The sequence below is a fragment of the Pseudophryne corroboree genome, unplaced genomic scaffold, assembly GCF_028390025.1.
Source record: "Pseudophryne corroboree isolate aPseCor3 unplaced genomic scaffold, aPseCor3.hap2 scaffold_299, whole genome shotgun sequence".
NCBI classification, from domain to species: domain Eukaryota; kingdom Metazoa; phylum Chordata; class Amphibia; order Anura; family Myobatrachidae; genus Pseudophryne; species Pseudophryne corroboree.
In genome coordinates this window covers 390,667-402,325 of record NW_026969662.1, presented here as the reverse complement: position 1 = coordinate 402,325, position 11,659 = coordinate 390,667, and the positions used below count along the sequence as shown (strand labels likewise).

Sequence of the window (11,659 nt, the reverse complement as noted above, 5' to 3'; positions counted from 1 at the left end):
GGAAGCATGCTGGGTCCATAACCCAGAGGTAGGCAGATTGAAACTATCCTTTGCTATATGCATTTTTTTTTGTTAATTAAAGTAATCCAAAACTGGGATTGATATTTTTGCTTTTATTTTTACTTAAAGTACAATAACTTTTACCATTTTAATTTGTTTTAATAGTATATTGACAGTATTGTTTTCTTTCAAAAATCCAATTAATTTTCTTTACCCTATTATTAAAATGGTAATTGACAAAAACAAACTACATTGTCACCAGAAGAGCAATACAAAATGTACAAGTGATATATTAAAATCATCGTTCCAGCTTGAATTTCAATGATGCATTGGGGCAACGATTTTGTGAGAAACATCTTCACCCTTAAATAAAGATTTTCTTAATTCCTTACCTGTGTGCTAATTAGATATCACCTTGTTTTCACATTAAACAGACTTCCACATGAGAAAGCAGCAAGGATGCAGTGGCGTTAATGTTTCCTGGTGTCAACCTGTATTATTTCTGTAGATATTGAAATGAGGATGCATCTTGCTGCCTTTCCAATGAAGCAAGTTTAATTTAGTAATAGGTGAAAAACCATCCCTACAAAGGTGTTAATCAGAGACTTGGCTTTGTGGACACTTTTCAGAGAACAAATTTGTTAGCATAAAAATAAAGCCAGAAAATGAAGAGCTGTTTAATCACTCAATTGGATTTTTTTGCCAGCATATTTCTTTTTCTCTGCAACCCACTGCTAAATTGTGCTTCCTAGCTGTTTTTATAAAATCACTGAATCAAATCTAACTCTGATTACATCAGAGAAGGCCAGGTACCCTACACCATAAGAGGGGGTTTGAAATTTTGACTTGTCTACATAAAGATCACCAAAATCTGATAACAAGGTCAATTACGTCCCTGGGTGGGATTGAACCACCAACCTTTTGGTTAATAGCCTTACACACTAACTGATTGCGCCACAGCGACACTTTGCAAAAGCATATACTGAAAAAGGCTAATAAGCATTCATCTAGAACGTTTCCTAGAAACATTTTAAAAAGTCAATAATGTGGAGAGTTTTTGTAAGATGTTTCTTCCATCAACCAATGAAGAAACACATTGGTACTTTCCCATGATGAGTGAGTGCTTCAGGATCTCTTGCACATACATGTGCAGCAGAGTACTGTAATGGAAGCATGCTGGGTCCATAACCCAGAGGTAGGCAGATTGAAACTATCCTCTGCTATATGCATTTTTTTTGTTAATTAAAGTAATCCAAAACTGGGATTGACATTTTTGCTCTTTTATTTTTACTTAAAGTACAATAACTTTTACCATTTTAATTTGTTTTAATAGTATATTGACAGTATTGTTTTCTTTCAAAAATTCACTTAATTTTCTTTTCTGTGTGCTAATTAGATATCACCTTGTTTTCACATTAAATAGACTACCACATGAGAAAGCAGCAAGGATGCAGTGGCGTTAATGTTTCCTGGTGGTAGTGGGGGACTGTGTTTGTGCTTTCCTCTGGTCAGCTCTGGTAAAAGTCAGATTTCTTTGTCTCAGATCTTCCTCTAGCCTTGTTCTTCTTTCGAGAGTTCCCTTGTGCTGCCTCAGTTGGATCTCCTTCACTTGACAGGGGCGTACCCGAGCAGCGACCCTCCCCAGCACTAGCCCAACTCCTACTTACCTGCCAGGTGAGATACTATGATCATGAAGGTGCTTCTCCCAGGGCAAGGCTCACCCATTGCACTCTGGGTGTGCTGCTCCTGCGATTTCCCCAAATGTGTAGGGTACCCGGCCTTCTCTGATGTAATCAGAGTTAGATTTGATTAAGTGATTTTATAAAAAACAGCTAGGAAGCACAATTTAGCAGTGGGTTGCAGAGAAAAAAAATTATGCTGGCAGAAAAGTCCAATTGAGTGATTAAACAGCTCTTCATTTTCTGATTTTATGTTTATGCTAACAAATTTGCTCTCTGAAAAGTGTCCACAAAGCCAAGTCTCTGATTAACACCTTTAGTAGGAATGGTTTTTCACCTATTACTGAATTAAACTTGCTTCATTGGAAAGGCAGCAAGATGCATCCTCATTTCAATGTCTACTGAAATAATACAGGTTGACACCAGGAAACATAAACGTCACTGCATCCTTGCTGCTTCCTCAAGGGGAAGTCTGTTTAATGTGAAAACAAGGTGATATCTAATCAGCACACAGGTAAGGAATTAAGAAAATCTTTCTTTATGGGTGAAGATGTTTCTCACAAAATTGTTGCACCAAGGCATCATTGAAATTAAAGCTGGAAAGATGATTTTAATATATCACTTGTATATTTTGTACTGCTCTTCTGGTGACAATGTAGTTTGTTTTTGTCAATTACCATTTTAATAATAGGGTAAAGAAAATTAAGTGGATTTTTGAAAGAAAACAATACTGTCAATATACTATTAAAACAAATTAAAATGGTAAAAGTTATTGTACTTTAAGTAAAAATAAAAGAGCAAAAATATCAATCCCAGTTTTGGATTACTTTAATTAACAAAAAACAATGCATATAGCAGAGGATAGTTTCAATCTGCCTACCTCTGGGTTATGGACCCAGCATGCTTCCATTACAGTACTCTGCTGCACATGTAAGTGCAAGAGATCCTGAAGCACTCACTCATCATGGGAAAGTACCAATGTGTTTCTTCATTGGTTGATGGAAGAAACATCTTACAAAAACTCTCCAGATTATTGACTTTTTAAAGTTTTTCTAGGAAACGTTCTAGATGAATGCTTATTAGCCTTTGTCAGTATGTACTTTCGCAAAGTGTCTCTGAGGCACAAACAGTTAGCGTGTTCAGTTGTTAACCAAAAGGTTGGTGGTTCAATCCCACCTAGGGACGTAATTGACCTTGTTATCAGATTTTGGTGATCTTTAAGTAGACAAGTAAAAATTTCAAACCACCTCTTATGGTGTAGGGTACCTGGCCTTCTCTGATGTAATCAGAGTTAGATTTGATTAAGTGATTTTATAAAAAAAACAGCCACAAAGCACAATTTAGCAGTGGGTTGCAGAGAAAAAGAAATATGCTGGCAGAAAAATCCAATTGAGTGATTAAACAGCTCTTCATTTTCTGGCTTTATTTTTATGCTAACAAATTTGTGCTCTGAAAAGTGTCCACAAAGCCAAGTATCTGATTATCACCTTTGTAGGGATGGTTTTTCACCTATTATTAAATTAAACTTGCTTCATTGGAAAGGCAGCAAGTGATGTCATCCAAGCAGTGGGTCAAGGTTGGCTTCAAACCTCGTCTGCTTATGAAAAGAGAAAAGGGGTATGCAGGGCATGGCGGCCTTTTGCGGTGCTTGGATGACCCCTAGTTCGCATTAAATAATGCAGTCGAGTTTCCCACATTTGGGGAAATCACAGGGGTCAGCATACCCAGAATGCAATGAATGAACCGCACCCTGGGAGAACAGTCTTCATGACCATGGTATCTCCTATGCAAAATAAGTATGATTTGGGATAGGGCTGGGGAGGGCCGCTGCTCAGGCACATCTCTGTCAAGTAAAGGAGATTCAACTGAGGCAGCACAAGGGAACTCTCATCTGGGGACAACAACTGCAGGGAGAACACATATTTTCAGATGAACATGGGAGGGCAGAAGGCTGCCTAATACTGAAGCACCCCCAAACAACAAACCAAATGCAACAACTAGTGCAAGCATTCCTGGGGGAAGGCCTGCAGCAGATGGATTTGCATATGGCGATGTCATCCAAGCAGTGGGTCAAAGTTGGCTTCAACCCTCGTCTGCATATGAAAAGAGAAAAGGGGCGTGCAGGGCATGGCGGCCTTTTGCGGCACTTGGATGACCCCTAGTTCGCATTAAACACCTCCACCCTCCGTCGGTGTGGGGCTCATGTTGGCTATGCCCCAGCCCCTGAAGGATTCAAGCTGATTTCTTGCAGCAGCTGGGCACTGTAACAGCTCCAGAGCTGCTCTGTAATGCAAGTAAAAGGGTGTGGGCCCTGCAGCACTACCTGTAGTTCGCATTGTGCGAGACCCCTAGTTCGCATTAAACACCCCCACCCTCCTTCGGTGTGGGGCTCATGTTGGCCATGCCCCAGCCCCTGAAGCATTCACGCTGATTTCTTGCAGCAGCTGGGCACTGTAACAGCTCAAGAGCTGCTCTGTAAGGCAAGTAAAAGGGTGTGGGCCCTGCAGCACTACCTGTAGTTTGCATTGTGCATTGGAAGGCACAAAGTAAGCAGACGGGAGGAGAAGTCAGGATAGTGCACAAGGGTATAGACGGGAGGGGCTCAAGAAAAAAGAAGTGGAAACAGACAGCAAACTAGGCTTCCAATGCACAATGCAAACTACAGGTAGTGCTGCAGGGCCCACACCCTTTTACTTGCCTTACAGAGCAGCTCTGGAGCTGTTTAATCACTCAATTGGATTTTTCTGCCAGCATAATTTTTCTCTTACGTCCTAGAGGATGCTGGGGACTCCGTAAGGACCATGGGGGATAGACGGGCTCCGCAGGAGACATGGGCACTTTAAGAAAGACTTTAGATCTGGGTGTGCACTGGCTCCTCCCTCTATGCCCCTCCTCCAGACCTCAGTTTACTACTGTGCCCAGAGGAGACTGGGTGCTTTTCAGGGAGCTCTCCTGAGTTTCCTGACAGAAAGTATATTTGTTAGATTTTTTTATTTTCAGGGAGCCTGCTGGCAACAGACTCCCTGCATCGAGGGGCGGAGGGGAGAGATGCACACCTACTTCTGTGAGTTGATAGGCTCTGCTTCTTAGGCTACTGTACAGCATTAGCTCCAGAGGGATCGGTACGCAGGTCTCACCCTCGCCGTCCGTCCCAGAGCCGCGCCGCCGTCCCCCTCGCAGAGCCGGAAGATAGAAGCCGGGTGAGTATGAGAAGAAAAGAAGACTTCAGAGGCGGCGGAAGACTTCATGATCTTCACTGAGGTAACGCACAGCAGTAAAGCTGTGCTCCATTGCTCCCATACACCTCACACACGGCAGTCAGTGTAAGGGTGAAGGGCGCAGGGGGGACGCCCTGGGCAGCAATATAGACCTCTCTTTGGCAAAATAAATATATATGCAGCTAGGCACTGTATATATATATAAGAGCCCCCGCCATTTTTTTACTATATTTGAGCGGGACAGAAGCCCGTCGCTGAGGGGGTGGGGCTTCTCCCTCAGCACTCACCAGCGCCATTTTCTCCACAGCACCGCTGAGGGGAAGCTCCATGGACTCTCCCCTGCTTATACCACGGTAGAAAGAGGGTCTTAAAGAAGAGAGGGCACATAATTAGGCGCATATATATATGGAAATACAGCGCTACTGGGTAAACATAAAATGATTGTGTTTTTTTCCTGGGTCATATAGCCGCTGGGGTGTGTGCTGGCATACTTTCTCTCTCTGTCTCTCCAAAGGGCCTTGTTGGGGAACTGTCCTCAGATAAGAGGATTCCGTGAGTGTATGGTGTGTCGGTACACGTGTGTCGACATGTCTGAGGTAGAAGGCTCTCCTAGAGAGGAGCAGGAGCAAATTAATGTGGTGTCTCCATCGACAACGCCGACACCTGACTGGATGGATATGTGGAATGTTTTAAGTGCTAATGTAAACTTATTACACAAGAGATTAGACAAAGCTGAAGCTAGGGAACAGTCAGGGAGTCAACCCATGCCTGTCCCTATGTCGCAGGGACCTTCGGGGTCTCAAAAGCGCCCACTATCCCAAATAGTTGACACAGATACCGACACGGATTCTGACTCCAGTGTCGACTACGATGATGCAAAGTTACAACCAAAATTGGCTAAATGTATTCGATATATGATTATTGCAATAAAAGATGTTTTGCACATCACAGAGTCCCCTGTCCCTGACACGAGGGTACACATGTATAAGGGAAAGAAACCTGAGATAACCTTTCCCCCCTCACATGAGTTGAACGAATTATGTGAAAAAGCTTGGGAATCTCCAGACAAAAAGCTGCAGATTCCCAAAAGGATTCTTATGGCGTATCCTTTCCCGCCAATGGACAGGATACGGTGGGAATCCTCCCCTAGGGTGGATAAAGCATTGACACGCTTATCCAAAAAGGTAGCGCTGCCATCCCAGGATACGGCTACCATCAGGGACCCTGCTGACCGCAAGCAGGAGGTTACCCTAAAGTCCATTTACACACATTCTGGTACCTTACTCAGACCGGCAATTGCGTCGGCCGAGGTTGTAGCGCGGTGGCAGCATGGACAGATACCTTATCAGCAGAGATTGAGACCCTAGATAAGGATGCTATGTTATTGACCATAGGGCATATAAAAGATGCTGTCCTATATATGAGAGATGCTCAAAGTGACATTAGTCTACTGGGTTCTAGAATAAACGCTATGTCGATTTCTGCTAGACGAGTCCTATGGACCCGGCAATGGACAGGTGATGCCGACTCAAAAAGGCATATGGAGGTTTTACCTTACAGGGGTGAGGAATTGTTTGGGGAAGGTCTCTCGGACCTTGTCTCCACAGCTACAGCTGGTAAATCAAATTTTTTGCCTTATATTCCCTCACAGCCTAAGAAAGCACCACATTATCAAATGCAGTCCTTTCGATCACAGAGAAACAAGAAAGTACGAGGTGCGTCCTTTCTTGCCAGAGGTAAGGGCAGAGGGAAGAAGCTGCACAACACAGCTAGTTCCCAGGAACAGAAGTCCTCCCCGGCCTCTACAAAATCCACCGCATGACGCTGGGGCTCCGCTAAAGGAGTCCGCCCAGTTGGGGGCACGTCTTCGAGTTTTCAGCCACATCTGGGTTCATTCGCAGGTGGATCCCTAGGCAATAGAAATTGTTTCTCAGGGTTACAAGCTGAAATTCGAAGAGGTGCCTCCTCGCCGGTTTTTCAAATCGGCCCTACCATCTTCTCCCCAGGAAAGGGAGATAGTGTTAAATGCAATTCACAAATTGTATCTTCAACAGGTGGTGGTCAAGGTTCCCCTGCTTCAACAAGGAAAGGGAAATTATTCGACCCTGTTTGTAGTCCCAAAACCGGACGGTTTGGTCAGACCCATATTAAATTTAAAATCCCTGAACCTATACTTGAAAAGGTTCAAGTTCAAGATGGAATCGCTAAGAGCGGTCATCGCCAGCCTAGAAGGGGGGGATTTTATGATATCTCTGGACATAAAGGATGCATACCTTCATGTACTCATTTATCCACCTCATCAGGCGTACCTAAGATTTGCGGTACAGTATTGTCATTACCAATTTCAGACGTTGCCGTTTGGTCTCTCCAGAATTTTCTCCGAGAATTTTCACCAAGGTAATGACAGAAATTATGGTGCTCCTGCGAAAGCAAGGTGTCACAATTATCCCGTACTTGAACGATCTCCTCATAAAAGCGAGATCAAGAGAGCAGTTGCTGAACAGCGTATAACTTTCATTGAAGGTGTTACAGCAAAACGGCTGGATTCTCAATATCCCGAAGTCGCAGTTGGTTCCTACGACTCGTCTGACTTTGCTTGGGCATTATTCTGGATACGGACCAGAAAAGGGTTTATCTTCCGATAGAAAAGGCCCAGGAACTCATGACTCTGGTCAGGAACCTATTGAAACCAAAACAGGTGTCAGTGCATCACTGCACTCGAGTCCTGGGAATGATGGTGGCATCATACGAGGCCATTCCCTTCGGCAGGTTCCATGCGAGGATCTTGCAATGGGACCTACTGGACAAGTGGTCCGGGTCACATCTACAGATTCATCAGTTGATCACCCTGTCCCCCAGGGCCAGGGTATCTCTCCTGTGGTGGCTGCAGAGTGCTCACCTTCTAGAGGGCCGCAGGTTCGGCATTCAGGACTGGATCCTGGTGACCACGAACGCGAGCCTCCGAGGTTGGGGAGCAGCCACACAGGGAAGAAATTTCCAAGGTCTTTGGTCAAGTCAGGAGACTTGTCTTCACATCAACATCCTGGAGCTAAGGGCCATATACAACGCCCTATGTCAAGCGGAGACCTTACTTCGCGACCAACCAGTTCTGATCCAGTCAGACAACGTCACCGCAGTAGTTCATGTAAACCGCCAAGGCGGCACAAGGAGCAGAGTGGCGATGGCGGAAGCCACCAGAATTCTTCGCTGGGTGGAGAATCATGTAAGCGCACTGTCAGCAGTGTTCATTCCGGGAGTGGACAACTGGGAAGCAGACTTCCTCAGCAGACACGACCTACATCCAGGAGAGTGGGGACTCCATCAGGAAGTCTTCGCACAGATTGCAAGTCGGTGGGGACTGTTAAAGATAGACATGATGGCGTCCCGCCTCAACAAAAAGCTACAGAGGTATTGCACCAGGTCAAGAGACCCTCAGGCAGTAGCTGTTTAAACAGCTCTTCATTTTCTGATTTTATGTTTATGCTAACAAATTTGCTCTCTGAAAAGTGTCCACAAAGCCAAGTCTCTGATTAACACCTTTGTAGGAATGGTTTTTCACCTATTACTGAATTAAACTTGCTTCATTGGAAAGGCAGCAAGATGCATCCTCATTTCAATGTCTACTGAAATAATACAGGTTGACACCAGGAAACATTAACGCCACTGCATCCTTGCTGCTTTCGCATGTGGAAGTCTGTTTAATGTGAAAACAAGGTGATATCTAATTAGCACACAGGTAAGGAATTAAGAAAATCTTTATTTAAGGGTGAAGGTGTTTCTCACAAAATCGTTGCCCCAATGCATCATTGAAATTCAAGCTGGAAAGATGATTTTAATATATCACTTGTACATTTTGTATTGCTCTTCTGGTGACAATGTAGTTTGTTTTTGTCAATTACCATTTTAATAATAGGGTAAAGAAAATTAAGTGGATTTTTGAAAGAAAACAATACTGTCAATATACTATTAAAACAAATTAAAATGGTAAAAGTTATTGTACTTTAAGTAAAAATAAAAGAGCAAAAATATCAATCCCAGTTTTGGATTACTTTAATTTACAAAAAAAAATGCATATAGCAGAGGATAGTTTCAATCTGCCTACCTCTGGGTTATGGGCCCAGCATGTTTCCATTGCAGTACTCTGCTGCACATGTAAGTGCAAGAGATCCTGAAGCACTCACTCATCATGGGAAAGTACCAATGTGTTTCTTCGTTGGTTGATGGAAGAAACATCTTACAAAAACTCTCCAGATTATTGACTTTTTAAAGTTTTTCTAGGAAACGTTCTAGATGAATGCTTATTAGCCTTTGTCAGTATGTATGTTTGTAAAGTGTCTCTGTGGCGCAATCGGTTAGTGTGTTTGGTTATTAATCAAAGGGTTGGTGGTTCAATCCCACCCAGCGATGTAATTGACCTTGTTATCAGATTTTGGTGATCTTTAAGTAGACAAGTCAAAATTTCAAACCCCCTTCTTATGGTGTAGGGTACCTGGCCTACTCTGATGTAATCAGAGTTAGATTTGAATCAGTGATTTTATAAAAAAAACAGCTAGGAAGCACAATTTAGCAGTGGGTTGCAGAGAAAAAGAAATATGCTGGCAGAAAAATCCAATTGAGTGATTAAACAGCTCTTCATTTTCTGGCTTTATTTTTATGCTAACTAATTTGTTCTCTGAAAAGTGTCCACAAAGCCAAGTATCTGATTAACATATTTGTAGGGATGGTTTTTCACCTATTACTAAATTAAACTTGCTTCATTGGAAAGGCAGCAAGATGCATCCTCATTTCAATATCTACTGAAATAATACAGGTTGACACCAGGAAACATTAACGCCACTGCATCCTTGCTGCTTTCTCATGTGGAAGTCTGTTTAATGTGAAAACAAGGTGATATCTAATTAGCACACAGGTAAGGAATTAAGAAAATCTTTATTTAAGGGTGAAGATGTTTCTCACAAAATCGTTGCCCCAATGCATCATTGAAATTCAAGCTGGAAAGATGATTTTAATATATCACTTGTACATTTTGTATTGCTCTTCTGGTGACAATGTAGTTTGTTTTTGTCACTTACCATTTTAATAATCGGGTAAAGAAAATTAATTGGATTTTTGAAAGAAAACAACACTGTCAATATACTATTAAAACAAATTAAAATGGTAAAAGTTATTGTACTTTAAGTAAAAATAAAAGCTAAAATATCAATCCCAGTTTTGGATTACTTTAATGAACAAAAAAAATGCATATAGCAAAGGATAGTATCAATCTGCCTACCTCTGGGTTATGGGCCCAGCATGCTTCCATTGCAGTACTCTGCTGCACATGTAAGTGCAAGAGATCCTGAAGCACTCACTCATCATGGGAAAGTACCAATGTGTTTCTTCATTGGTTGCTGGAAGAAACATCTTACAAAAACTCTCCAGGTTATTGACTTTTTAAAGTTTTTCTAGGAAACGTTCTAGATGAATGCTTATTAGTCTTTGTCAGTATGTACTTTTTGCAAAGTGTCTCTGTGGCGCAATCGGTTAGTGTGTTCAGCTATTAATCAAAAGGTTGGTGGTTCAATCCCATCCAGGGACGTAATTGACCTTGTGATCAAATTTTGGTAATATTTAAGTAGACAAGTCATATAGCAGAGGATAGTTTCAATCTGCCTACCTCTGGGTTATGGACCCAGCATGCTTCCATTACAGTACTCTGCTGCACATGTAAGTGCAAGAGATCCTGAAGCACTCACTCATCATGGGAAAGTACCAATGTGTTTCTTCATTGGTTGATGGAAGAAACATCTTACAAAAACTCTCCAGATTATTGACTATTTAAAGTTTTTATAGGAAACGTTCTAGATGAATGCTTATTAGCCTTTGTCAGTATGTACTTTTGCAAAGTTTCGCTGTGGCGCAATCAGTTAGTGTATACGGCTATTAACCAAAAGGTTGGTGGTTCAATCCCACCCAGGGATGTAATTGAACTTATTATCAGATTTTGTTGATCTTTAAGTAGACAAGTCAAAATTTCGAAAACCCCTGCTATGGTGTAGGGTACCTGGCCTTCTCTGATGTAATCAGAGTTAGATTTGATTCATACTGTTAACTGGGTAGTATATCACAAGTTATACGGTGTGATTGGTGTGGCTGGTATGAATCTTGACCTTGGATTAACAAAAATCCTTTCCTCGTACTGTCCGTCTCCTCTGGGCACAGTTTCTCTAACTGAGGTATGGAGGAGGGGCATAGAGGGAGGAGCCAGTGCACACCCAGATCTAAAGTCTTTCTTAAAGTGCCCATGTCTGCTGCGGAGCCCGTCTATCCCCCATGGTCCTTACGGAGTCCCCATCATCCTCTACGGACTACGAGAAAAAAAAATTACCGGTAGGTTTAAAATGTTATTTTTTTCTCTGCAACCCACTGCTAAATTGTGCTTCCTAGCTGTTTTTTATAAAATCACTTAATTAAATCTAACTCTGATTACGTCAGAGAAGGCCAGGTACCCTACACCATAAGAGGGGGTTTGAAATTTTGACTTGTCTACTTAAAGATCACCAAAATCTGATGACAAGGTCAATTACATCCCTGGGTGGGATTGAACCACCAACCTTTTGGTTAATAGCCCATGTAAGTGCAAGAAATCCTGAAGCACTCACTCATCATGGGAAAGTACCAATGTGTTTCTTACAAAAATTCTCCAGATTATTGACTTTTTAAAGTTTTTCTAGGAAACGTTCTAGATGAATGATTATTAGCCTTTGTCAGTATTGACTTTTG

General features: G+C 42.2%; 1 pseudogene; it reads right to left on the bottom strand.

Annotated features, from left to right (window-relative positions):
- Positions 1-3,300: 3,300 nt before the first annotated feature.
- LOC135016472 (U1 spliceosomal RNA) lies at positions 3,301-3,479 on the bottom strand (annotated as a pseudogene).
- Between the last annotated feature and the right edge of the window lie 8,180 nt (positions 3,480-11,659).